The following is a 27,941-nucleotide window of genomic DNA, read 5'->3' as shown; positions in this document are numbered from 1 at the left end:
GGAGGGGTTTGGGAGGGTTTCAGTAGTTAGTACCCACAGGATGTGCAACTGATGGAATATAGTCAAGAAGTTGTTTCTACAGAGGGAAAGATCTAACTGTTGGCTTGTCCAGTTAAATAAATGTCTTTTTATTTCTATTTAACCAACTTTTTAAAAAAAATAAGGAATGGATGTTGAAATTTACAAAATCCATTTCCAATTAACAAGTGGTTTGATAGGTTTTCTTCTTGATTTTAAAGATGGGATTAATTGCATTAATAAAGGAACTAAATATGAATTATACCTAGCATTACTGGAAATAGCCTCACATACTCATTGCTAACTTTAATTTGTCACATACTCATTGTCAGAACCATCATTTAAGCTAAGCATCTTTAATGAGACTTGAAATGTAATGTTTCCCTCACACATTACAGAGATTTGTGTTCTTGAAAATTTGTCAATAATTTCATATAAAAATGTTATTTTTCATGTATGTTTAAAATATGGTTTAAGAATCTGCATTTTATTACTATATTAAAGAATGATATAAAATAGAATGAAGAAATTTATATATTCAAATGTATTGTCACACACTGAATTAGCAGAACTAATTTCTAATTGACTATAAAAGGAATAGAATATTCAGTAATGTCTTTGTTATATTTGTCCTTTATTATTTCCAAATGGTTTGACTGCTGTGGTTTTCCAACTCTCAGAAAACATTATATATGTGCCCATACACACACACACACACACACACACACACACACACACATACATACATATAAGTGACATATACATACACCAATATGCATGTGTGTGTGCTTGTGTGTGTTTATATAATATATGGAGAGTGACAGATATACATACACCTATATGTATGTGTCATGCATGTGTGTGTTTATATGCATAATATATACAAAGAGTGACATCTATGTGTGTGGATGTGTATATATATACTATACTATATAGTACTATATATATACTATACTATATAGTACTATATATATATACTATACTATATAGTACTATATATATATATATATATAGTAGAGAGGCAAAGAATGCTCTCAGACTTCTTTCTTAAAGAGGGACATAAAGAGACAGTGTGGATAGAGACAGGTTTGCCTATTTGCATTTGAAAAGCTAAGAAGTTTGAAAAGTTACAATACAAAGTAGTGAAATTTGTCTATTTCTGACTAGTTATAAAAATTTTCAAGTGCCTTTATTCATTACAAATTTGTTGAATCTTCTTCACATGTAGAAATTTTGATTCGACATCCGGGGTTGAATACAAAAGTATTGCTCTAAATAAATTGGAAAGAAAATCAGCTGTCTACAGGATTTGGGACACCATTACGATGCTCATTCCTAAAGTGGCCATTCACAAAATAACTTTGGCAGAAAGCAGAATCTTTTAGAAACCATCTTCAGGAAGTTATTTCATTTGAAGGAAAATAATCGCCTCTCAATCTGCAATTGCACCGTGATACAAGAAGGAATGCCGGTGAAGGTAGCAGCACATCTCCGAAAAGCTAAGGTTTTGTTTCAACCTTTGAAAATGAAATTATATGTCATGCTGAAGTTTTATATTCATCAATTACTTCACTAATTCCAAGTCTGTGGTCTGCTTCGGAATACACATAGAGCACAGCATAATCTCCACTGGGCAGTTTCACATGATGTTCTCGTGGCTTAAGTTACAAAAGATCATTCAGATGGAAAATCCCCAATGGATCGCCTTATCATTCAGAACACAGACTCCATTCAAGCAATGAAATAGGTTTCAAATTCATTTCTTAGCATTTCCAGGTGTACTTCTGTTGCAATATTATACAATTTTTGTCTAGGTTTTCTGCCATCACCTCTCACACAGAGCTTTATCGATTCTATGACAAATAAGTCACTCAGCTTGTAACTACCATGTTATTTGAAATTTCTATTCAAGATTTTCTGGACCATTCTCCTTTACAAATACAGTCACTTTCTTATTATTTCTTCTACTGAATATAACAAAAGTGGATACAGAGGAAGTGATCCTAGCTTTCCCGAGTGAGGAATGAAACTGACTTATGTTCTATCCCCGGTTCAGTTATGGAAGGAAGATTCTGCACATCCAAGATTTGTGTATCTTCCTGCCTTTTCCTATTTAAAATGTAAAATTACAGCATATTATAGTTATAAATGTGGTAAAATTATTAAGTTTTACTACTTTGAATAAGCAAACAATATGGATCTCTGGATAACTATCTAAGGGCAAATTTTTTAAAAGCTTGATCACAAAGTAATTTAAGATGTAATTTTCTAACATCACCTTGCAGTGACAAAATGTTGACTCATATTACTGATCATATCTACAAACTGTCTAAACATCCATTTATAAGCAATGAAAAGAATTTGTTGAAAGTAAGCAGATGGAATTAGAGGAGTATGTGGGTAAATTCAATAGAAAAGAGCTGTGGAAGAGGAATATCCAGGAAAACAAGATAAAGGAAAGATCAGAGCATTGAATGAGAGTTATCTGTCTGTGGAATATGTACTCTGCACCTTGATGGACCAGGAACTACAGAAGGCAGAAGGCTGACTATGGGACTATTTCTGACCTCAAGGAACTTACGGAGAGGTGCTTGTGTTTGCACACAGAATCAGGGATAGAACTGATTGTAGTGAAAATACATTACAATGTAATATGATTTAAGCTGCCCAGATAGAGTGAATGGACCTATTAATACTTACGGAATGCATACTTGCAGCAACAGAGACAGATCCCAGAAGTTATGGAACAGGTGCAGAAATCCTAGCTGTGGGGCCAGCAAAGAAGGGAGCACGGTCAGAAAGGTAATGAAAAATACTCTTTTATTGAACAGAGTACATACAATGTTAGAGATTTAAATAGGGAAATGCTGCATTCCAGGACGAAGTCTTCTGTGACCCAGCTGGAGCCATGTTGGGCACAGTGGGCATGGCAAGGAGAGGAGGGGAGCAGGAAACTGCTTCTGAGAAACATTTGCTTCCAGTTGGCTGAAACACTTTATCAATCAGCACAAAACGGCAGGCTGTGTCTACAGTCTAGACATCACTGTTCTGTTTTATAGCTGTATCCTCACATTGCTTGGCTTGGTTGCTGTCTTCAAAATCGATGACTCTGGTTGCAAGCATGTCTGAAAAAGTCCAGCTCAATACATCAGTTTAATTCTATCATAAAAATAAATGTAAACAATTAGACACTGGTGTTCTCTACGTAGAAAGGACAGACTATCAATACGTATAGGTTCGCTCAACTAAAGAAGACCTTAAGAATTATGCAGCCCAACCCCTTTATCTTTCCAAATGGAAACGTGAATTAGTGTTCACAGTAGTGAAATGACTTGTCCACTTTCCCACAACATTTGTAGCAAAGTTATGAATTTACTCCCATAGTAACTTAAATGTTTTTACAAAGTTAGTCAATCAATCAGTCTATCAAATTGGTCATTTGGTGTATCTGATCTAATGTTCTTCAAGTCTCTTTCACCCTCTGTCCCAACCAAAACAATTTTAAATGTTCTCGGGTTGGAGAAAAAATAAAAATAAAAGCAGACTCATTTGGTTTAAAACAGTTTGTTCAGTTAAGTCTTTCCCAGTGTCTTTAAGAGAATTGTTTCAATGTTTCAGATTTCTGCAAACTTCCTCCTCTTACCATAGTAAGAATATCCTTTTGCCCATGAATTGAAATACTTCTGGGATTAAATGTCCTCTCACTTCTTTAGCCCTCACTCACTACTTTGACTTTTTGATCATCACTGACATGCTAGCAGTGTGGCTTAATTTGGAGAAAGGTTTGATCCACTGGGTTGTCTTCTCTAACTTGCTCAGGGTCTAGCAGTAGTCAGTGGTTGAGTTGACCTCACTTTTTTTTTTTCTTATTTATTTATTTAGTTAGTTAGTTAGTTATTTTTTGAGACAGCGTTTTGCTCTGTCACTTAGGTTGGAGTGCAGTGATACAATCATGGCTCACTGCAGCCTTGACCTCCCAGGCTCAAGCACTCTTCCCACCTCAGCCTCCCAAGTAGCTGGATCTACAGGTGCTCACCACCACACCCACATAATTCTTCTATTTTTTGTAGAGACAGAGTTTGGCTATGTTGCCCAGGCTGATATCAAACTCCTGAGCTCAAGCAATCCTCCTGCCTTAGACTCCCAAAATTCTGGGATTACAGGCCCGAGTCACCATGCCAGGCTCAGAGTTGACCTCATTTTAATTCTTACTTGTACTGCAGACCTCTCTGCATTTATGTATATCCTCCCTCAGACTGCCAGTGCAGGTAGTTCATCTGCAGAATCACCAACAAAATTGGCCACGTGGCAGAATATCCAGCTCTCCATTTAGTCACCTCCAAAGTCCCTCCTTAGAACATACAGCTCTATTCATGCCAGACAGGAAGAATGACTTAGATATTGAACATCAGCCCTCTGTCACCACACTGTGCCACTGTGTTTCCCCCGATGTGGCTACCCTCAAGCTGTGCAGGACAGTCATCTGAGGCAAACCCCTTTCAGAGTCCCAAACATTATTCTAGTCAAAAGCCACATCCCTAGCTTTTCCAGACTGCCTATCTGTTTGGAGAGAAAATATGAAAACTCATGTGTCATCTGCCTCTCTTTTGTCCTTTCTCATATTTCTGAAAGTCTCCCAGCTCCACAGCGCCATAAAAAGAGTATCAAACTTTTTCTTTCTCTACTCTGTCCTCATTTCTTAGAATAAATCTGTCCCAAGGCCTACCCCTCATTGATGGGCCGTATAAAATCTGTATATTAAAGAAGAAACACCTTCAGCTGAGACTTCTGGATTTGACTTGATATTCTTTAGATAATCTTTAACATCTTACTGACTGCAAAATTCTACTTGGAATAGTAATTCTCTTTGTACCTCATTTATAACAGTCCTAATCTCCTGACCACAGTTGTGGAAAAATGGATGTCTCAGTCCCACCAGGAAGAAAATCAGGGACAGCATGATACAAAAAAGTGATGGCGCAACCTGTGTGATGTGCTGAGAAAATAAATAAATAAATTTAACTCAGAATTGGTACATTTCAGGGATTGCAATCCTACCCTGTATTCTAAAATGCCATGAAAAGTATAAAGAATCAGTTATTTAATATAAGAAGAATCAATCTTTGTTAGAAACTTTGTGTCCTAAGACAAACTTATGCTTTCCAACATTCGATAATGTTCCAAACAAATAGGGGTATGGTGACCAAAAAAACCAATTTATTTAAGGGAGTTGGATAGGGCAGAGAGTGGAATAAAAGTAGAATGATAAAATATGAAACCAAGAGAAAACTGGGTCAAGATTAACAAGTGAAAATGAGTAGAAAAGCAAGAATGGTTTTTTAAGGGGCTTGAGAAAATTGAACATTCTAAGATAGATATATAAAGAAATTGGAAAGACTCTTGGGAACAACAGGAAAACAGCTAGAAATTATTTTCCTATAAAGTAATAATACATTCCACATAGGAAGTTGGATTTAAGAAACTCTATTTTTCATAGAGAGTCTACATGCATTTCTTAAGGGGAATCAATGGTAGTCCAGCAGGGAATTATGTAAATCTATCAAAGAACTGGAACGCTTTTATTACTATGTGATTTGAAACAGAGCACATGTGGCTTATCTAACAAACTTAGAGCATATTCTTTAGAGTGTAGTGTCATTGAAATGCAAATGGTATTTGCAATGCAGAAGAGAAAGGTCTGACGTTATTGTTTTGCCCTTTGAGATAGAGTGTGTTCCTAGCAGGCTGTTCTTTACCTTGTTTGGAAACCAGTTAGCGTAGCTTCTGACTACCTAAATGCTCTGTATCATTTATTTTGGTCTGTCCAAGATTTTAATTTTATTTCTTCTTTCATTTTTCCTGGTTCCTTTTTCCGATAAATATTTGCCAGAGTATTCTTGAAGTCTAATGAAAGAGGATATGTTAGCCTTGCGTGTTTTACTAGATATATAACCACATAAAATATTTTGTGCTCATACATTTACTCCAAAATATTCATATAGTACCCAGTCCTTGCCAAGACCTGTTCTAATCTATGATTTATATAATTGGAATAGAATGAATGGCCCCTGACATCATGTGGTGTAAAGTCCACACAGGAGACAGCTATTACTCAAATGTCATGTGACTTGGTGCCAGAAGTACACCGGTGTGAGAGACCTGAGTAAGCACAGTGGCATGGAACATTATTGTCTAGCATTTTAATTCTGCCTGAGCTAACAAGGTGAGAGATACACATCATGGAACAAATGTCATAAATATGTTCCCTTTTAAACAATCAATTTAAAAACTGTGTGTTTTTTCTGTGTATAGTCCTGAGCCACAGCACATGGATTAGTCAGAAGCTTTTGTACAGGACTCAATTATCTGGTGGTCCTGGGCATAAACTCATCTAGAAAAGAAGAAAATTACAATAAATGATTCTCTAAGATATGTACATATTGGAAATAACAGTTTGCATTGCAAAATCTTTAAGACTTCAGTGGAAATTAAATATACTACAAATACATTTAAAGACTAGTGTTATTAATAAAAACCACAGTCTACTGCCACCTAGTGGACATTAATTTAGAGACCCCATTACTTTATACCTGGTCACACCTTTGGTCTTGGAATATCTCTATGGTAGCTGTGGAAATCAAAGTGATAACTATCAAACAACATTCGCATCAAGTAGGCAGCCCTCACAAGCAAAGTTCTCTCTGGACGTAAATTGTACTATTTCTGCAGACTGTATTCCTAATGGAGTGTCTTTCTCTTCTTCATAAATGTTTTCTTTGTTACCCCAAATAGCAAAAATGAAAAACCAAAACAAACAACTTTTCACTTGCGCTATAAAACTTAAAACAGAAATAATCTAAATAATCTAATGTTCTGCCTGTACCTGACACTCAATATGTTTGGTAGATTTCATTACAGTATCGCTGCTTCATCGGGTATTTTACTCCTCCATTGTGGTTCAACAGCTTTTCCCTTCTGATTTCATACACCATTGTCTAAAAATCCTCATTGCTAGGACCTATTAAAATCTAATTTCCTTTCCTTCTGAATGATTTTCTAAATGAAACAACAAGACATTTTCTACCCGTGTCTCTGATATATCATTCTCATGACCCCCAGAAAGCATGCATTGATAATATCTAACAACGTCATTGCTTCTGTTAGATCTCGCCATCTCTCAGAATTGCTGCACGATCAAGCTCTTCAATTCAGAAATTCTTCTTCCTGACCACAGCCTTCTATTACTTGATTTCTTAAGCTCCCATTTTACTTAGTGATGCTCTTTTTACAAAGAACCCACTCTTGGGTGACTGGGGAGGTGGGGAGTGACTCACTATTTTTAGGTGGCTAATTTTGTTTAGGTGAGTATAGGACTGAAAACTGGCACCTGAAAGATGTCAGTAACCAAGTCAGAACACCTGATTTCAAGTGCAGCTTACAGAATTGAGGCTACACAGCCAAACCTTCTTAGATGGGAATGAAGACCCCCCTCTCCATTTGTTTCTTATTTTGGCTTTTGTTTCTCTTTCAGCGGTACAGATCTCTTTCTCTCCTACTGCACACAGGCTACTTTCAGTGACTAGGGAAGATTACTATTACTACCAGCATCTCAGTCTAGCAATCGTCAGGGGTAAAAGTATTTCCTCCTATCAACGACCAAATAGCAACCCCAGGGAAAAAAATCTGATTGGCCCTGCTTGGGTCACGTGCTTATGCCTTGGACCAATCATTGTTGCCAGGCAAATGAAGTAATATACTTGGTGAGGTTTGAGTCATGTGTTTAGTTTTTGTGGCAAGGGTTCAGAAGGGAGGGAACAGAAGAGTCTACCAAAATGATTAGATAACCCAATTCACCAAGATCACTAATGTTTTTTTTCTAAAACAACTTCAGGGGCTGCTTGATCTGTCACTCATGGAATTTCTACCCTATCCTCTTCTCTCTTCCAGAAGGAATTTTTTGTTTACCCGTAATTTATGCCATTTTATACTTTGTCTCTCTTTCAAACTTTCCTTTAGTGTCTAATCATAGAAACTCAGCAACATGACTTCCCAATCCTAAATTATCAAGAAAATATTTGAATTGCCAGCTCTTCTTTTGAAGCTAGGCAGTGGCCAACTTGAGAGTCACCTTTTCCTTATCCCACTCTAGTCAAAGGAGAAAGAATTACTTGATAAAGCACACATTTATTGAGGGTAGCAGAGATTTCAGGTGAAATAGCCGTCATTGTCTTAATGATGATCTTCAGGACTCTATCTCATTCTACTCAACTATGCTTTCTTCCCCAACTTTGATCTGATAGGCATTTCTTTGAGGCTACTGTGAGAATTTGCAATTTCATGATCATTTAGGGGCTTGTTAATTTTCTTCCAATGATGAGTTTTTGAGAAATTGAAATTGAAATGGTTTGAATAAACCAAAAATTGCAGAAAATGTTAGTTTTATTAGCCTCCTCTGTGCCATACTTATGCAAAAAAAAAAAAAAAAAGGAAAAAAAAGTCTCTACAACACATCTATTAGAGAACAATTAGATGACCAGCGAGTTCACATCAATTTATTAAAATTAAATCACTAGGACGTATTAGGAAACAATATTGTCAGCCTCCAGTATTCTCCTCTCTGGGTCCTAAATTTATCACCTTTTAGGGAAAATTGGCTGCTTCATTTTGGATTCTGCCCAAGGCTCTCTTGATATGTAGACATTTCATTTGCATACAAAAGGCACACTGCATGGCTGGATAAACCAACCATCTGGCCTAAGCAATTTATCTGGATTATTACTGAACTGTACAAAACTATGTAAATATATATTCCTAAAATTCCAATTGCTCCCTTATCCATCTGCCTTACTGCCTTTCCCTTCAGCAACCCTGATTGTAGAAAGGATCATTTGCTTCCTCAACCCCTGACACACAGACACACGGATACATATGCACACATCTTCCTGCTCTATTGACTGTTGCTAGTGAAAGTCGAGTCATAAAGCCAGGTCACTTGGTCCACTGCCAATGTATGCAAGTCAGACTCAGTCAGACTTCGTAGCTGATTAACATGCCTTTTACTACTCTCTAGTTAAATCCCCATCACACTGTCTCATTTTTCTAAATGCTCATTCTAAAATGCTTGCATTCTCTTCCAGTCCTGGATTCCTTATTCTTGAAGGTAATCTATTTTATAAACTCAGCGCTAGGTATACTAATGAATAAATAGTATAGTGCACCTGTGTGTTATTCTTGACATTATAGGTAACTTGATATAAGAACTCATTATATGACGTGAGTTTAGTTTTTTATAATTAAACTGTGGTTGTGTGTCTAAAGTTCTTTTATTTTATTTTTTATTTTTTTTGAGACAGAGTCTCGCTCTGTCGCCCAGGCTGGAGTGCAGTGGCACGATCTCAGCTCACTGCAACCTCTGCCTCCTGGGTTCAAGCAATTCTCCTGCCTCAGCCTCCTGAGTAGAGTAGCTGGGATTACAGGCATGCGCCACTACACCCAGCTAATTTTTACATTTTTAGTAGAGACGAGGTTTCACCATGTTAGCAAGTCTAGTCTTGAACTCCTGACCTCAAGTGATCCTCCCACCTAGGCCTCCCAAAGTACTGGGATTACAGGCATAAAACACTGAACCCGGCCTAAAGTTCTTACTTAAAGGACCTCTTTAATTATTATTAAGCAAAACGGGATTTCGGAGATTCCAAGTGATAACTTTAATTTACTACTCCATGTCCTTATTAGAAAATATATATATATATACCCCCAACCTATACAATATAGTGTATTTAGAGCATGGAAGAGCAGAGACTCTGAAGCCAGACTGCCTGAGTTCAAATCCTGACACTTCTACTCAAAAATGTGTGAGTGACTTTGGGCAATTTCCTTACTCTTTCTGTGTTCCTATTTACTCATCTACAGTAATAATTTGTACCTCATCAAATAAAAAAAAAAAGCTTAAATAGTTAACATTTGTAAATAGCTTAGAAAATACTACATTTGAAAAACAAACATCCCTAACTCACCTTCCACAAAGAGAAAGCCCACCTGCTTGGTCTTAATCTGTTGATATATGACTTTATTCCATGCTCAGACTTTATGTGTTGATATATGACTTTATTCCATACTTATTCTTTCATCACAGGTGACACCCCTGAAGTCAATACCCACTTTCTCACCGCAATTCACTGACCCAACTCTTTTTACAGGTAGGTCTGCATTTGAGGAGCTGCATCATCAATTTGGTTGATTTCAGTAGAGGAATACATTGGAGTTTGGGGTAAAAGTTTTAGCCAATAATAATGAGTAACCATTTGGCTACTTTCTGTCCTTTGTGTATATATCCCACTGCAACGTTGCCCATGGCCAGTGGTAAGTTGAGGATCCAGGACATCTCAGTGTCCAGGCTATGTTCTCTCAGGGACACAACTATTAACACTCCATTTCCATGTCTTCAACTCTCAACTCTATCTGTTACACTACCCACAGAAGTTTGTATTCTACCCATAGTATTCCACCGAAACTGTTTTTCCGAAGTTATTGATGGATAGTCTAATAGTTAAAGCTATCTTTCTTATTTTTTACCACATCATTAGTGTTAGTTCCTTGTTCCAAAGGTTTTATAACACTCTCTTAATTGTTGGAGTGTTTTTCTCATCATTTTTTTTTTTTTTTGTCATCTTTATGGGCTCTTCTTTCTGTGCCCCCTACTTAAACCCTTACTTCACTATATGTTGAAATGCCCCTATTTATTCTGCCTTTAATCTCTATGCTTTTGAAACTGCAAATTTAGGTTCAATTTTCTCATTCACTCCCAAATTACGGCCATAGCCCAGTGGTAATTATGCCTGTATCATCTCTTCCCCAGATTACATCATCACAATACTAAATGGTTTCTCTACACCTCTAGTCTCATCCCTTTCAAAACCCTAAAGTCATCTACCTAAACTAATAGTGCTTTCATGGGTCTATGTAATCTATAGAAACATTTCTAAATTGTATAATAGAGTCCACATGACCCTCCACATTCTAGAATCTTTCTACCCCTCAATCTTGCTCTGCAACATTTCTTGCCTTGCACATTCGTCTCTAACGTCACCAAATATGTGGTATGGCTCATAAATAACACATATTGTTTTGTTTGGCTTTATTTTTAAACCTCTTGCTTTTGTATGCCATCTTCTCTGCCTGGAATAACTTTTCAGTGACTTTATCTGCATCCTTTAATAAGATACAGTTTTCACATGTCAATTCCTCCAGCAGCTTCTGATCAGCCTGTCTCCCAAGCCTGGGTTAAATGCCTTCTTTCATTGCTCCCTTGGTATCCATTTTGTGTATTTCGTGGGATATTAATTGCATCTTACTTAAACTATACTCTTTAAAACTTTAGGTGTTCTTTGATGGCAGAAACAATCTGTATATACATATCCCCAGTTCTTCCAAAGCATTTGTCTTTTAAAAGGCACTCCATGATATTTATTAAATGGATGAATAAATGATTCAATGAATGAATAGTTGCATAGGGGCAGCAAAACTCTCAAGAAATTGACCCTTGAAATATACTCAGTGACCTCCTTCATGAAATTCTAAAACCTTATTCAGTGCAAAGACACAACACTAGTTATGCTGCCCTCGTGTTTCTTTCATACAGAGACAATGAATCATGCCGAATTACAGCTCTTAAGACCTTACAGCAAATGCACAATGCCCTGTAGGACATTCATCTTTCATACCGCATTGTATTTTTAAATGATAATTGTTGTCATAAATGCTCTTACTCACATTTCAGCTAGTTAAAAATTTTGCCTGCCTCAATAAAATGAAAGATGCCAGATTGTTTACAGATGAATTAATCATGACATTATCTCTGAAACTTTTAAATTACATCAATTACATTGCATTTAGCATCACAAATAACCTGCATATTAAACAAATGGAATCTTTTCTTGTATTAATAAAGATTAAATCATTAACTACCACTACTTGAATAGCAATGTGACTGCAGTCAATGGCTCCCAAGACAGAGAAGAAATCTTACTCTGTCACAAAGTATATGCCATCCTTTCAGAGACATCATCAATCTTTATGGAATTTGGGAACATTCGTTTTCTTTAGGACTGTTCATCTATGGATTGATTATACCTTTTTGACGTGGTAGGCTGCCTAATGTTGAGAGCTCAGGAGAGCTATGTAGAATAATTCCACATTAAAAAATCCAATGCTTAGGCATCTTTGTGAAGCATAAGACAAGCATGTCTTTTCAGTTTCCAATTTAACTTTTTAGATACTTAAAATATTTGGATTTGGTTGATCCATGTCTTTCAAGCAGTGATTTTCAGATGTCTAAATCGGGTCAGGTAGAGCCTTCAAACATTATGTCCTGTCCTTTTTGTGAATTCTGTATGACTATACAAGAAAGACAGAAATCATTAAATAAAAATTTTGTTAAAATATACTGGTCTCAAAATATTGGCAGAAGTAGCCTTTAATTTATTTTATCAAGTTAATTTTGTTACCCTTGTAAACCCGAATATCTGAGACAGGTCTCAGTTAATTTAGAAAGTTGATAAGGCCAAGGTTGAGGACCTGTGCCTGAGACGCAGCCTCAGGAGGTCCTGACAACATGTGCCCAAGGTGGTTGGGGCACAATTTGGTTTTACACATTTTTAGGGAGACATGAGACATCAATCAATGTATATAAGATGTACAAGGTGGGACAACTCGAAGCAGAGTTGAAGGAGACAGTAACCATTTCGTGCCTTTTAAAAGGGGAGAGAAAACTGAAAATGGCGAGATGCAATAAAAGTTAAACTTTGGGTTGAAACAATTAAAATCTCTTATAATTTATTAAGAGTCAATCAATCTTTTAAGGAAATTTCATTTTTTCTAACCAATTCTTAGGAAAACAACAATAACAACAACAAAACCATGAAAGCCTTTTAAATACAAACACACATGCACGTGCACAAGCACACGCACACACACACGCACATCTTGGATGTTAGCTTTTAATGAAGTTGACTTTTAACCATTGAGGTCCTTTAAATAAAAGCTTTTTAAATCTCATTACCATATTTCAGCTAGGATGAATTGCTGCCATTTCAGAAGTACCAAGTATCAAACCAGGAAGGGCTTGATTTAGGAACCAAATCCAGACTGTTGTGGTGAAAAAAAGAAATCGCAGAACCTTAGCTGTGGAACAGCAGCATGGGAAAACAGCCATTGCTCTTTCAGTTTGGCCTGGCAACCAAACAGGTGGCCTTGTTATGTAAATAAAGCCCCTTAAGTAGTCAAAATCAGAAATCTTTCATTTTTTTCCCTTTTGCTGGTTTTCTCCCCCCACCACACTACCTTTTCTTTTGTCTATGTGTGAATTTAGCCACTTCAGAGGACTCCTTCCCCATAATTGGAAGCTTTCCTTCAGAGTTGATCAAGTTGGATATAGAGTTGGTCAAACCCAATAGAAAAAACACTGAAACAATAACAAAAACAGAAACAAACCAAAGTTAAGCAAAACAGTTGCACAACTTACACAATTATGGAGTGCTCTAACGGTAAGGAGAAATTAAGATCAGCTGGTTGTTAAGCTTAACTTTAGCAAGACAAACAGCAATTCAGTTACTTACCTAGGACTGGATCTCAGGCTGAAGACTGCTCTCTACCATCCTAGATGCAGGAAAAAACTCAAGCTCGTTTTCCCTGTTGAACGCCAGCTCAAACTCCATAAAGGAGTTACTTGCCTTCCAATGTCATGGAAGTAGAAAAAACTTGTCTTCTTTGTGTTGGAAGCAAGTAAAACTCCCCAAAAAAGGAGTTGTACAGCAAAATAAACTTTAGATCGTAATCACATTTTAGGAGATCATGGATTCTCTGGAGGGGGTGCTTCCAGGACTCAGCAAATTGTCCTATTGGTGTTAGCCATAAAGATAGCTCAGGCTAGTACCAAATATTGATAGGAGATTTGTCAAAGGTCAGGGACATCTCCACTCAGAATCCGTTCATGGTTACCAGATGTGAACCTCGAATATCCGAGACAGCTCTCAGTTAATTTAGATCATTCTGAGCAAACTATTGCAGGACAGAAAACCAAATACCGCATGTCCTCACTCACAGGTGGGAACTGAACAATGAGAACACTCGGACACAGGGTGGGGAACATCACACACTTGGGCCCGTCATGGGGTGGGGGGTAAGGGGGAGGGATAGCATTAGGAGATATACCTAATGTAAATGACGAGTTAATGGATGCAACAAACCAACATGGCACATGTATACATATGTAACAAACCTGCATGTTGTGCATACGTACCCTAGAACTTAATCTATAAAATAAATAAATAAAATGAAACCAAGTAAGACAAAAACAAATAAATAACAAAAAAAAAAAGTCTATTTTTCCAAGGTTGCTGACACGTGCCCATGATACAGCCTCAGGAGGTCCTGATGCCATGTGCCCAAGATGGTCAGAGCACAGTTTGGTTTTATGCTTTTTAGGACGATTTGAGACATCAATCAAAATATGTAAGATGTACATTGGTTCTGTCCAGAAAAGCAGGACAACTCGAAGCAGGGAGGGGGCTTCCAGGTGAAAGACAAATAGTTACATTCTTTTGAGTTTCTGTTTAGCTTTTCCAAAGAAGGCAATCAGATATGCATTTATCTCAGTGAGCAGAGGGATGACTTTGAATAGAATGGGAGGCAGGAGGCCAAGCGCGGGGCCTCACACCTGTAATCCCAGCACTCTGGGAGGCCGAGGTGGGCAGACCATGAGGTCAGGAGTTCAAGGCCAGCCTGGCCAACATGGTGAAACCCTGTCTCTACTAAAAATACAAAAAATTAGCTGGGCATGGTGGTGGGTGCCAGTAATTCCGGCTACTCAGGAGACTGAGGCCAGAAAATTGCCTGAATGAGAGACAGTTTTGCCCTAAGCAGTTCCCAGCTTGACTTCTTCCTTTAGCTTAGTGATTTGGGGGCACAAAGATTTATTTTCTTTTCACACCCTTCACTTATTATAAAATGTTAACAAAATCAAAAGCTCTCCAAAATCAAATTCCTCCTATAATCCCAAAATACAAAGCTAAACTATAAAAAAGACAATTACAACATATAGCTAAAGCTATAAAGGAAAGGCCTGGCACCACACCTTCCCTTAAGTGTAGGATTTCTTTGACAGAACATGAAAGAAGCTTCAGTCTTAGGCTCCTGGAAGCTGCTCCTTGGGCTATTCTTTGCAGCCTCCTGCTTCACCTTGCACAAACTTAATAGGTTTCTTAGTAGACAAGAGAAAGGGAATTTAAAACAATTGGCAACCCCAAACACCGCAGAGGTATAATTAAGACTCTGGCAAGAGTGAAAACAAACACTAATTCCCAAACACTCAGGGTGTACCATAGGTGTTCTGGTTTTGTGAGGATAAAAATATGACTTGGATGAATTTAGCCTTGATAGTATCCTATTTTCTCCCATTCACTCAGATGAACTTCTTCTGAAGTCTTTAAGAAAGCAGGCTGTAAGAAATCAAGGAAATAAAATCTAATGTTGGTGCACAGAAAGTCCCTGCTACAATTAAGGTGACCATAGGTGTCAGCTGGCTCAGTTTATACCTGTTTGCCCAGTATTGTAACAGAACGAGCCACAGACAAAACCCTTCAGACACCCAGTTAAAGAAGGAAGGGCTTTATTCGACTAGGAGCATTGGCCAGACTCATGTCTCAAAAACCGAGCTCCCCCAGTGATCAATTCCTGTCTCTCTTAAGGGCTTACAACTCTAAGGGGGTCTGCGTGAGAGGGTGGTGATTGAGCAAGCAGTGGGTTTGTGACTGGGGGCTGCAAGCACTGGTAACTAGAACGGAACAGAACAGGACAGGGATTTTCATGGTGTTTTTCCATACAATGTCTGGAATCTATAGATAACATAACTGGTTAGGTCAGGGGTTGATCTTTAACTACCAGGCCCAGGGCGTGGCACCTGACTGTCTGCCTGTGGATTTCATTTCTGCCTTTTAGTTTTTACTTCTTCTTTCTTTGGAGGCAGAAATTGGGCATAAGCAATATGAGAGGTGGTCTCCCTTAGTATAAATATTGATGGCATCGACTTTGGCTCAAAAATGTGTCATTTTAGATGATATTCCATGGTCACTTAAGACATAGTCTTTGCTAGTGTAACTGCCTTTGCAAAAATTACAATAATGGCAAAATAATGGCAGTGAAGGAGATCTGATCTGGTTAAACCCCATCTTTCCTTTGGCCTTCAAGTTGGGAGACATTTAGTTTATAGTTTAAATGATAATAACTCTTCCCCAAAACTCAACCACCTTTGTAAAGTTAAAGAGACACCACCAGGCTAGGTGGATGGAGAAGACTGAATTCTGCTAAGATGTACATATAAACAGTTGCCAGCCATTATATACAAGAGGTCACAAGATATGCAACTTCCCCAATTATTCCTGCAGATAACATCATCATTGTGGAACATAAAATTAGCCTTTTGAGATATCTTTTCAGGTTTTTGTTGCATGTCGGAACACCAATGGCTCCACCTGGACCCACCAACTCCTCCTGTAGCCCCACAGAGAAGTGACTCAGCATGCAAGAGGACCATTTCCCACACGGATATGCCTCCAATCAATTAGCAGCAAGCACACATTGCCTAAACACCCAAACCCCTTCCCTCCAAATACCTTGGAAAAATCCTAGCCCTCACATTCTCTGGGAGACTAATCTGATTGAAAATAAAACTCTGGTCTCCTTTTCAGCTGCCTCTGCAAATTAAACACTTCATTGCAATTCCCCTGCCATGATAAATTGACTCTATCTGGACAGTAGGCAAGAACCCATTGGGCAGTTACACTAGAGCAGCAACAACACCCACTAGAATACCCATGGTAACAGGCATGATGCTGATGTAACAGCTAAAACCAAGGTCTCCTCAAGGTTACCCTTTAGCAATGTTACCTATAGCAACAAGGACAATAGTAGGAGCATTAAAGTATAGAGTTGAGATCAACACTAGTGGCTCCTGAAGGCAGTCTTTCCAGGGCCCTGATGTAGGAAAGCCTGGATCATGCCACAGGAGGAGGAATAAGGATAAGAGATGTTGCCAACTCACTTGTGCACTGGTGAGGGCTGGAAGACTAGAGACTAATTTAAATAGCATATAGGTCATGGCTGGTATCTGAGAGGGACAGAGCCTTTCCAAGGTTTATCTTTATCAATATTTTAGATTTTGAGCATGTGAATCTAGATATATTCAGGAATGAGAATGACATTCAAATGATATTAAAAACAGTATGCAGAAAATCTAGATGTAAAGAAGAAAAAAATGGTTAAGTATGTTATAGTATATTTTCATTCCAAATATGATACAAAGTAAAATTATTTTGTAAACATTATGACATGAGGTTCTAGTTCAAGAAGGCTGACTAGAGACATCAGATACCAGTTGTCATAAGAGGAACCAAGATTACTTACTTATAATCATAACTGAAATAAAGTATCGAAGGGAAAGTGTTAGAACCTAGTGGAGAACTCCCAGAAAGAAGCTGGGGAATAGAAAAAGAGAAAAGCAAAAGACTGGCAGAAATCAGCTGGGAACCCCAAGCAACTGGTATTTCATCAGAAAGATAGGTGGAAATGTTTTGGCTTCCCTCATCCCTGTGGCAGACCTCTGATATCTGAACTCTCAGATAGCTCCTCTATCTTTGTGAGCCCAAACACTGGTATAGGCTGGTATAGACAGCAAATTGGTGACTTTTTGAGGGCATTATCAGACTACCAACTCACTACAGGTTACTCACCCTTCCTCTAACTTGAGCAGTGGTGACCCGGCACCATACTTGTGGTGAAGCTATCAGATAACTGTGTCTTACTCAGGGAATATCAGCCCTTGTGTCTCCATATCACGGGAACCCCTGCAGACACTCCCCAGTGCCTGCTCAGATTCTGTCAGCTGCAAAGGACTGGCTGGACCTAGGGGAGCTGTAGAATTTCCAGGGGTCTATCCCCTGGGGAGGGAGTCTATCCCTGGGGAGGAAGTGTTGCTCCTAAAAGAAGGGAGAGCGCAGCTCATGAAGGGAGCACTTCTTGGGACAAAGAAAACCAGATCATGTGCTTTTCAGTGCCTAAATGTTTCCTATTTGTGAGCTGTAATGATGGTCCTGCTTCCAGCAGAGATACAGGTGCTATGGTTGGTTGGCTCTGCAAGGGAGGACTGTGGCCATTCCCGTGGCCAAGCAGCCTCCGTGCTCAGGCCCAGGCATAGAGAGGAGTACTTCTACTCTTCCTCTGCTCACTGCTACAAACACAGCTGTGGCCATTCCCATAGGAAGCTGGCACAAGCATGCTGGGGGACAGCTTTTCTGAGGTAATTAGGGGTGACTGCATTCCCACCAGCAGTGTTCACACTAGGCCCAGAGTTATGTGAAAGGTGGGGAACTGTTCCGTCTTTACACAGAGCACCAGCATTCCTGTAGTGGAGAGCTAGAGGTTTTTGTGTCTGGGGCTGAGGGGGCAGTTTCTGCACCACAGCCATTTTGACAGTGAGTTTACAAGGCAGGTGTCTTTTATGGCCCTTAGCAACATTGCAGACCAGATACGGACAGGAGTATCTGACAGAACTGTGTGTCCTGAGTATCAGGACAAGGGTGTGACAGGGAAATGGGTCATGTTTCTGCCTGTCCAGGCAATGGAGCTGGAGCAACCCCACTCCCATACTCTGGGGATATCCCAGCACATTTCACCATAAGCTTCCCTAGCACCTCTGTCAAGGCTGGTGCTTGTGCTTGCCATTGGGGGGATCCAAGGGTGAGCTTGTCCAGTCCAGCTCCAACTAGCTTCATCTCCTTCTGTGGAGCTGAGTGGGGAGCCTAGGCCACTGAGCATTCCACAGACCAACCCATTGCCTGAGCCAACAAAGAGCTTCTCCATTTGAACAAAGAAAGAGCATCAATCCTTCCGCTACCACCGCACTTGGTTCTTACATGAAAGAACCACCTACTGACTTGGAGGTTAAACTATACAACCCAATACTAAATCTCCTGACACAAGTGCACAGTGCATGGGAACAAGATAAGAAGCTTCTGGAGACCTCCACCATTCTGACCTTGCAGGAGGCCATGAGCCTGCTCACATGCCTCAGTACATTGCTACTACAACCAGCATTTGAGAAATTCACCACATTAAGGATATCTACAACCAAGACTCTACATACAGAATCTTTACCACAGAAAGCACTCAGAACCAAAGCCAAGTGACCCTATGTAACATACATTATAGTCACATCCTCAAGGGAAGAAAAAAGTTCCATCCAAATAAAAAATTCAAAAATAAGAAGGAGAAATAATTTCTCCCTATAAGAAGGAACCAGAGAAACAATTCTGGAAGTATGAAAAAACAGAGTGTTATGACACCCCGGAAGGATCACACTAATTCTTTAGCAAAAAATCCTAACGAAAATCAAATCTTTGAAATATCAGATAAATAATTCAAAATATTGATTTTAAAGAAGCTCAATAAGATTCAAGAGTAAGCTAATAAAAAAATACAAAGATATCAGAAAATCATTTCAGGAAAATGGTCAAAAATTTGCCAAAGCGATAGATATTTTTTAAAAAGACAACTTCTGGAAATAAAAAGTTCATTGAGGGAATTAAAAAACACAGTAAAAAGCTTTAACAATTCACTAAACCAAACAGAAGAATCTCATAGCCACCATGGAATACTACTGAGTCATAAAAAATTTGAAAGTATGCTACAATTATGTGTTTTGCAGGAACATGGATGGAACTAGTTAATGAAAACAGCTGAGAAACAGAAAATCAAATACCAAGTTCTCACTTATAAGTGGGAGCTAAATAGCATGCACATGGACAGAGAGAGTGGAATAGGCATTGAATACTTGGGAAGGTGGGAGGGTTAGAGGAGAGTAAGAAATAAGAAATTACCTAATGGGTACAGTGTACACTATCAGGGTGATGGTTACATTAAAAGCACAGATTTCGCCAGTATGGAAAACATCCAGACCACACCACTATGCAAAACATCTAGACCACAAAACTGCACTTGTGCTCTCTAAATCAATTTTTAAAAAATATTGTGAAATTACATAGAAAAATAGTTACAATGGTAAGTGTATAAAATATTTTACATATGCATATGAATAATATCATTATGGCTATATTAAAATGTATGCATGGAAAAGCTGGAAAAACATTAAAGAAATGTAACTAATGATTATCTTTTAGTAGTAAGAGTATGGGTGGAATTTCCCTAAAATTTACTTTTTTGCATTTTCCTAATTTTCTTGAATAATCTATACAGTTTCTGTAATGTAAACTTCCAAAATGAATCTTCTACTTTGTTTGCTGTGCATCTATTGAATAAAACTCAAAGAAGCAATAAGCAGATTTCCGTCCAGGTTGTCTTCTTAAAACTCTAAAAGGATTTTTTTTCAATAAAGGACATTTCTCTATTCCATTATTTTTTTTCCACTATCTTCCTTCTCAGAAAAAGTTCTCCAAAGAATTGTCCTACACTATGTCTGTATTTTATCATCTGCTTCCTGCTTCTGGACCTGCTTAAATCTGACTTCTCTCTTCTTCTACCCTTGTATGGTCATGAGTTACTTCAGCGTCACTAAATCCCATGAACACTTTTTCAGTACTATCACTTGATCTGTCTCTTCTCCTTGAAACATGGATTTCATTAAGTTTCCACGACACCACACTTATAATTTTCTCATACTTTGGTGTTTGGCACCTTTTAGTCTTATGTGCCAGCTTAACCTTTTTTTGTCTAAACTTCAAATAGGCAAAAATTAAATGGCCAGTCACAGACTCTTCTCTCACCCTATACTGTTGCTGAGATTACAGTATCTGTCTCCATCACTTTAGTTATCATAATTAGGTTGGAAATTCATGTATTTATATTCCTGACATAGTTCTCTAACCTCTTTGCAAATACTCAACTGTCTACTCAACATGTCCACTAAAATGCTATTTAGGTACTGCGTCACAATATGCAAACTGAAATAATGTCTTGGCCCCCTTCTAATAAGCTCCATCCCTGATGTCCTTCATATTGCCAAATGATATAGTCATCCACCCAGTTGCTTAATCAAAACATCAGCAGGTTATATTTGTTGTCTCCATCTCATCTTCGAATTTATTCTAGCACCAAGTCCTGTTGATTATATATCACAAATAAATCTTCAATTTGGTCACCTGTCTGCATCTGCCTTGTTGAAACCAAAGATAGTTCTTATGCTCACAACCAAAACCATCTCCTAATCCTCATGACGTGTCACAAGATCAATTTCATGGATCAGCATTTCAAAAATAAAATAAAGTAGAATGGAATAATATACAAGAGAAGAATAGCAAAGAGGAGAGAATATTGTATAAATTGTTAAGCATTTTTATAAAAATTTTGTTTTAGCTGCAAGTGTGCTATGTGCTACATGCGGTTTGTTGTAAAAACTGTTGTTATTTATGAGCATTAACAACAGACTAGAAAAACACTGTCCTAACTACTATGCTTCTGCTTTGCACTTTCTAATCTGTTCTTTAAATTTCCAAAAACGCTATGAGAATAATCTTTAACAATTGCAGATCTGATTATGCCATTGTCCCATATAAACAGTACTTTCCTAGTGCCTTTTGAATAAAATCCAAAGCCCTAATCATGTCAATTTAAATTCTGCACTATCAGGTATCTTCCTTTCTCTGAAACTTGCAGGACACTGTCCCTCACTTTCAATAATTGAGGAATATTGATCATCTTTGTGTTCCGGCCTCTGCATCCTCTGGCCTCTGGTCTTACATTCTGTACTCTCCTTGAGATCTATACACGTTTATCCTTCAACTCTCAAGATCTTCCAATTATTCAAATCTCAGCTTCCACGTCACTTTCTCCTGAAAGTTTTGCCGAATTTATCCAGATTCTTTATCCTGTTTTGTGTTCTAGTGATCTGCTGCTCTTAATGTTGGTAAACTTAATATATAATCAGCCTTCACTCTGTACACAGCAACTGACTTCCTTGAGGACTGTGAGTTTTCCCTGGAGAGTGGTTACTATCTTGTTTGCTAGACCAAGTGCTCAGCATAGTCTCTGCCTTGTAGTGAGCAGTCAGTAAGTATACACTGAATAAATAAATGAGCTTCATGAAAAATATAGAAGCCACCAGAAGAAACTCTTTGTATTTCCCATCATAAAATCTACGAAAATTACACTTGTCTACACCCTTTTTTTTTTCCTCTCAGAGTATGTGTATTTGTGTATTCCTTTTCTCATCTAAGGTAATCATGCGGTATGGTGAATCCCATCACTATCTCCCTCTGAGATAACTCACTCTATTGACTATACTCTTTACCTCATTTTTATTCATCCCTTCCATTACTGCTGGATCTTTCCGGTTAGATTTTATACATGTTTATAATACTTCCGTCTTAAAACAATCAAATAAATGAACAAAACTCTTGAAACTCTAAATCTCCTTTCAATTACCAATCAATTCTAATTTTAAGAGCTCTGCTGAAAGGGGAGACTTGCACAATTGCAGAAAGCTGATTTGGGAGGTGATTTCAGAAAGCTGCAATGAATAAAGAGAAAAGAAAAAAAGGTCAACATAGGAGCACTGTATCGTGGTCATCACGGTGGGAACTTCTAAAAGAAAAGAGACTACCTTTCAGAATTGTGTGCCTGAAGAATGGCATGCTGGGAGCATTTGTCCACTAGCTCCTCCGACCCAGAGATTAAGAGTCTTTAATCTCATCACTGAACTGCAGAGCCATGCCCATTCACTCAGCAGCAGAGTAGGTTCTCAAACAAAAGTAGAACAACTCACAGCATGCCCTTTGGGACTCTGCTATTTGTCCTCCCAATGTGTTTTAATCTGAACTCATGACATATCACTCTACTGGCATTGCTGTCAACACTGGCAACTTGTGGGGGATAGACAGAGTGATATCAATGCACCAGCACCAAACATCACAGTTCAATCAATGGCAGCACATGGTGCAGAAGAGCAGTAGTTTAGGAGACGATATGGTGATCCAGTCTTGATTTTCCCTGACCTTCAACAGTATTTGGCTCAGTTGCCCATGTACTTCTTCTCAAAACACTACCTTCCTTTTTTTTTTTTTTTTTTCATGAAATGATTTTCCTTGTTTTCCTGAAATTCCACTGTGGCTTTCTCAGTCTCCTACATAGATTTCTGTTACTTTAAACATTGAGGTTTCTTAGGATTAGGACCTAGACTCTGCTCTTCACATTTCATTCTTTCATTTTTAATGCTGTCTCATTGTTCTATAACTCTATTATCTTTTTTACAAGTACTTGTTTAATGTCTGCCTATTTCACAAGATTGTTATTTCCAAAGCACCATATTTTTCTCAACGCCATCATAAAGCACAAAACAGAAATACATTACATCTAATTAATCAGGAGTCCATGGTTTTCGGCCCTACTACCCTCTGGACCTGCCCAATTGTTCTCCCATGCACACTTGCCTGTCCTTGTAGAAACTAACCACAGGGAAAATAAGGCAGGCCTATGATTATTCAGCAGCTTAAATCACTATTCTCAGCAGAGTGCCAAAAGCCATTTAAAGCCCAGCTTCAGAAAAAGTTTCAAACACTATTTGGCTCATCACAGTGATATTTACTCATAAAATAACCCCGTCTTCAATCATCAGCAAGTAGCGAAGCATGATTAAAGCATCATTGGCCGAATTTTTGGTTATGGAAAAGATGGAACAAGTCCACTTTTTAAGAAAGTGCAAACAATATAATAAAAGTATTAGATGGTTTCTGAGGGAAAAAAAAAAGTTTTTTCCGGTTCAGTTTTTATGCATTATAAACAGGTAAGGGAAACCCATCCAGGACTTGGAAATGCTGATGAAGCAAAATTGCTGGTCAGTTAGGAGGCAAACAGCTCCTTCAAAACAAAAACACCTCTCGTAACACTTCCTTTTATGTGATAAACAGTTTGCGGTGGTTATAGGGGAAGTGATGCTTACTAGGTAAAAAATTAGTTATATTCAAATGTGCATGTGTCATGGGGGAGTGGACTGAAGATTTTCCTGAACCAATGTAATATTTTGAAGAGCATACAGGAAGACATATGTAAGTATAAATTTTGAATATTTACTGAGGGAGTTTATTATCTCTAACCAATTTGGAATATTATATTTAATTATCTAGGTAAAGCAATGAACTCAAAGCCACCAATAGATTATTGGTGTATATGAATGCAGAGTCTAAAAATAGCTAAGCCATCATAAATATTGTTGTCATGATTTATTAATTTAAAGTACTAATGAGTCATTAAAACTCTTCTAACTAGCCTCTGTTATCAATCAACAAATATTTACTGAACAGTTATTAGGTATCTTCATGCTCCCACTTTGCTATAGAACAGCATAGAAAGGAAAAGACAACAAGAACCAATTAATTCTTTATAGGAGACTAATCTAAAATTTTGAATTATTTGCCTTGGGTATGGACATTGATCTTAGAAAGGACAATTTAAAAGACCAAATTGCTTTACAATTTACTGCAGATATTCACAAACAAACAAAGCTGCTAATTAATGCAGTAGCCATGCAACAAATAAAAGGGATTGGGCATGGTGTGAAAAACAGACTAAACAAATATTCTGTGCTTCTGAAGAAAAATCTATTTCTAGAGGAATCTACCATTGTTTTGGTATTACCTTTGCTCTGACAAAAATGATGAGATTTTCTCTCCAAATTTACGTTTATTTTTCTTTCTTCTTCTTTTTTTTTTGTGAGACAAGATTTCTCTCTGTCACCCAGGCTGGCATGCAGTGGCATGATCATGGCTCACCACAGCCTCAACCTCCTGGGTTCAAGCAACCCTCCCATCTCAGCCTCCCAAGTAGCTGGAGCTACCAGTAGGTGCTACCACACCCAACTATTTGTTTTTACTTTTCACAGAGACAGGGTCTTGCTATGTTGCCCAGGCTGGTCTCAAATTCTAGTCTCAAGTGGTCCCCCTGCCTTGGCCCCCCAAAGTGCTAGAATTGCAGATGGAAGCCATTGTGCTCAGCCAAGTTTCATTTCTTAACTAGGCTAATTCAAGCTGACTTTTGTTTCAAGTGATATGAGGATAAGCATTTTAATATATAATGATCCCAAGCACGTGATTAAAGTGTCAAAATTTTTATACTAAATTTTTCCCAAAAAAATACCTTTTCATCAAAACATTTATTTTCTTTATAGATAGACTATTTCCTTATATTCAAAAGTAAAGGATATTATGATTTGGCAGAATATTTGGTGAAAACAGTAGTTAATTAACATCTACCCTATCCATGTAAAAGTGTTAAATAAATATAAATATCCTCTGAAAAAGCACAAACTTTTATGATTTAAAAATGTTTTATAAATAAATAGTTCATCTCTGTGTTATTTCATCTTCTTATTGTTATAAAAAACTGTCTGAGATTAGGTGATATATAAAGGATAGAGGTTAAATTGACTCACAGTTCAGCATGGCTGGAGAGGTCACAGGAGACTTACAATCATGGCAGAAGGCAAAGGGGAAGCAAGACATCTTCCTCCGAAGGAGGCAGGAAGAAGAAGTGCTTAGTGAAGCAAAAGAGGCCCTTATAAAACCTTCAGATCTCATGAGAATTCACTCACTATCAAGAGGACAGCATTGGGAAGACTGCCCCCATGTTTGATTACCTCCACCTGGTCTCTCCCTTGACACGTGGGGATTATGGGGGTTACAATTCAAGATGAGATTTTGGGTGGAGACACATTCAAACTATATTAATCTCCTTAATAATTGCTACATAGATTATAAAACATCCCAATCCCCAAAATATATTTCAATCAACACAATTACCAAATTACCAAAATAATTGAAAAGTCAAATTTTCAATATGAATCTTTGTGTACCAGTGCCAGAAGTTTGAGTATGTTTCTTTTAATTGTGAATAAGTGGAATTGTAATTGTAATTAGGGTTGTATGGTAAGACAGTGCTCATGGTAAGACAACTAACATGGGAAAAAACCATAAGGCATGAGGTTTTCTCAGTCTCTTCATAGATCATTTGCCTTGCAGTGCCCCAAGCGAGAAAGGAAAAGCTATAATGGTGTATCATCGCTGTGATGTGATGGTCTTTGGAAGTATGAATATAGCTAAACTATAGACTGCAATAATCAATCAAATACAAATCCAGGTGTTGCAGAAAGGTTTTTTTGTAGCTGTGATTAAAGTTAGTAATTAATTGACTTTAAGGGAGACCATTCTTGATAATGTGAATGGACCTTACTCAGTCAGGTGTAAGGCCTTAAAAGCATTGCTAAGGTTTTCCCAAAGGAGAAGAAATGTGAGCAGGACTTTCCCCCGCCACACCACCATGGCCAAGTGTTCTAGCCTGCCCTATGAATTTCAAACTTGCATCTCCAACTCCCACAAATGATTAAGCCAATTCTTTGCAAAAATATTTTAATGTGTATCTCCTACTGATTCTGCTTCTCTGGTTGAACGCTGACAACTCCCCATCATCTTGGTTGTAGAGGAAGAGGCCAGACACTTCAATGTAAAGAAGCCACAATCAGGTGGTTTCTATGGGCCTTGACATAATTAAAATAAGCCATATTCTACCTCCTCAAATCATGCTTTAAGCTTAGCTTTAATCTTTGAAACTATTCAAGGAGAAAGAACACTAGAAAAAAGCTGAAAAAAATAGCCTAGATAATATATAATAATTTTTTAAGTTATCTTGAGTAGAAAACTAGAGAACTTTTTTGAAAAATCTTTCTGACTAATGTCTCTATAGAGTTCTGTACATTTTACTCACTCATAGATAAAAAGTAACCTATCAGGCCCTGGGAAGAAGAAAGGTAATTCTCCTGAACCCAGGTCAATAAATTCCTAAACACCTTTTCATTTTATAAAGCATAGGTGAAATCCCATATTAAAAGGTACTATTTGTATCCAATAATAAAATTCTTTTAAATAAGCTATTTCTCTATTGCTGTCTTCATTTATACTTAAATTGATTTTTTAGATGCACATATATATCTATATGAATATACATATGGTACAAGGAACATGGCTGTGCTTTGGTCAAGGATAGGCCGAGGTAGGATGTTTATGTCAGCGACTTTAGAGCACAGGCATATAACTCCACTTGTTATCACAGCCATGAAGCCATAACATGGGAAGGCTATACACCAGTATTGTCTGTAAAAGGTATAATTGCCATTTTAACATTGTGTAGGTACGCTGGTGCCCACAGAAAGAGAGTCAGAGGTGTCTGTCTTTGCAGACAGACAGAAGGGAGCCAGGACACAGCTCAGCTCACTCGTGCCTAGAGAGAGAGAGCTAAGCTGCTGACCCTGAAGGCAAGAGAGAACCAGACACACAGCTGTGTATGGGGGCCGCCGGATTAAACAGCCAGGACAGGGTGAACAATGTGAGAAAAAGCTGTTGATGAGAGCTGCTGCTGAATAAAATCATCTTTCATTGCCTACAGCCCCTAGAGTGTTCTTCCTGCACATTCACCCACTTCCTCCAGACCTCAGGATGGGCTGGAACCTAACCCCAAGCATCACAATTGGCATAGTCGTGAACCTGACATATGGTTATGCAATTTGGCACATATATGGATTTGAGAAATTATGCTAGGGTTAAGAATCGTGTGCTTCATCATGATTATGTGTTCCATCATAAAACCCATGACCAAAAAATAGATAGTAAACTGATTTACACATATGAAATTATTTGAAGTCTCATTGCACCTGTCTTATAATATCCCCTTCTCAAGACTAATGATATGAAAATTCAGGATTAAAGATAAAAACCCATCAATCATAAAGAAAATGACACCTGTTTTTCTTCTTATAAATCATTTTCCAGTATAATAGTGGACTGAATCAATCCATCATGGCTGAAGCTAAA

General features: G+C 37.9%; 1 long non-coding RNA gene across 1 annotated transcript in view; it reads right to left on the bottom strand.

Moving 5' to 3' along the window:
* Nucleotides 1-6,203: 6,203 nt before the first annotated feature.
* Nucleotides 6,204-27,941, bottom strand: part of LOC111536886 — a 33,125-nt gene continuing 11,387 nt past the window's right edge. Inside the window, exons 2-3 of the long non-coding RNA XR_002729849.1 lie at nucleotides 13,360-13,480; nucleotides 6,204-6,409 (exon numbers count right to left, since the gene is read on the bottom strand). This is a non-coding gene — a long non-coding RNA (uncharacterized LOC111536886). The remainder of the gene's footprint in view (nucleotides 6,410-13,359; nucleotides 13,481-27,941) is intronic.

The sequence above is a fragment of the Piliocolobus tephrosceles genome, chromosome 1 (genome assembly GCF_002776525.5).
Source record: "Piliocolobus tephrosceles isolate RC106 chromosome 1, ASM277652v3, whole genome shotgun sequence".
Lineage (NCBI taxonomy): Eukaryota > Metazoa > Chordata > Mammalia > Primates > Cercopithecidae > Piliocolobus > Piliocolobus tephrosceles.
The sequence above is the reverse complement of the archived record's forward strand: the minus strand, read 5'-3'. Positions and strand labels throughout refer to the sequence as shown.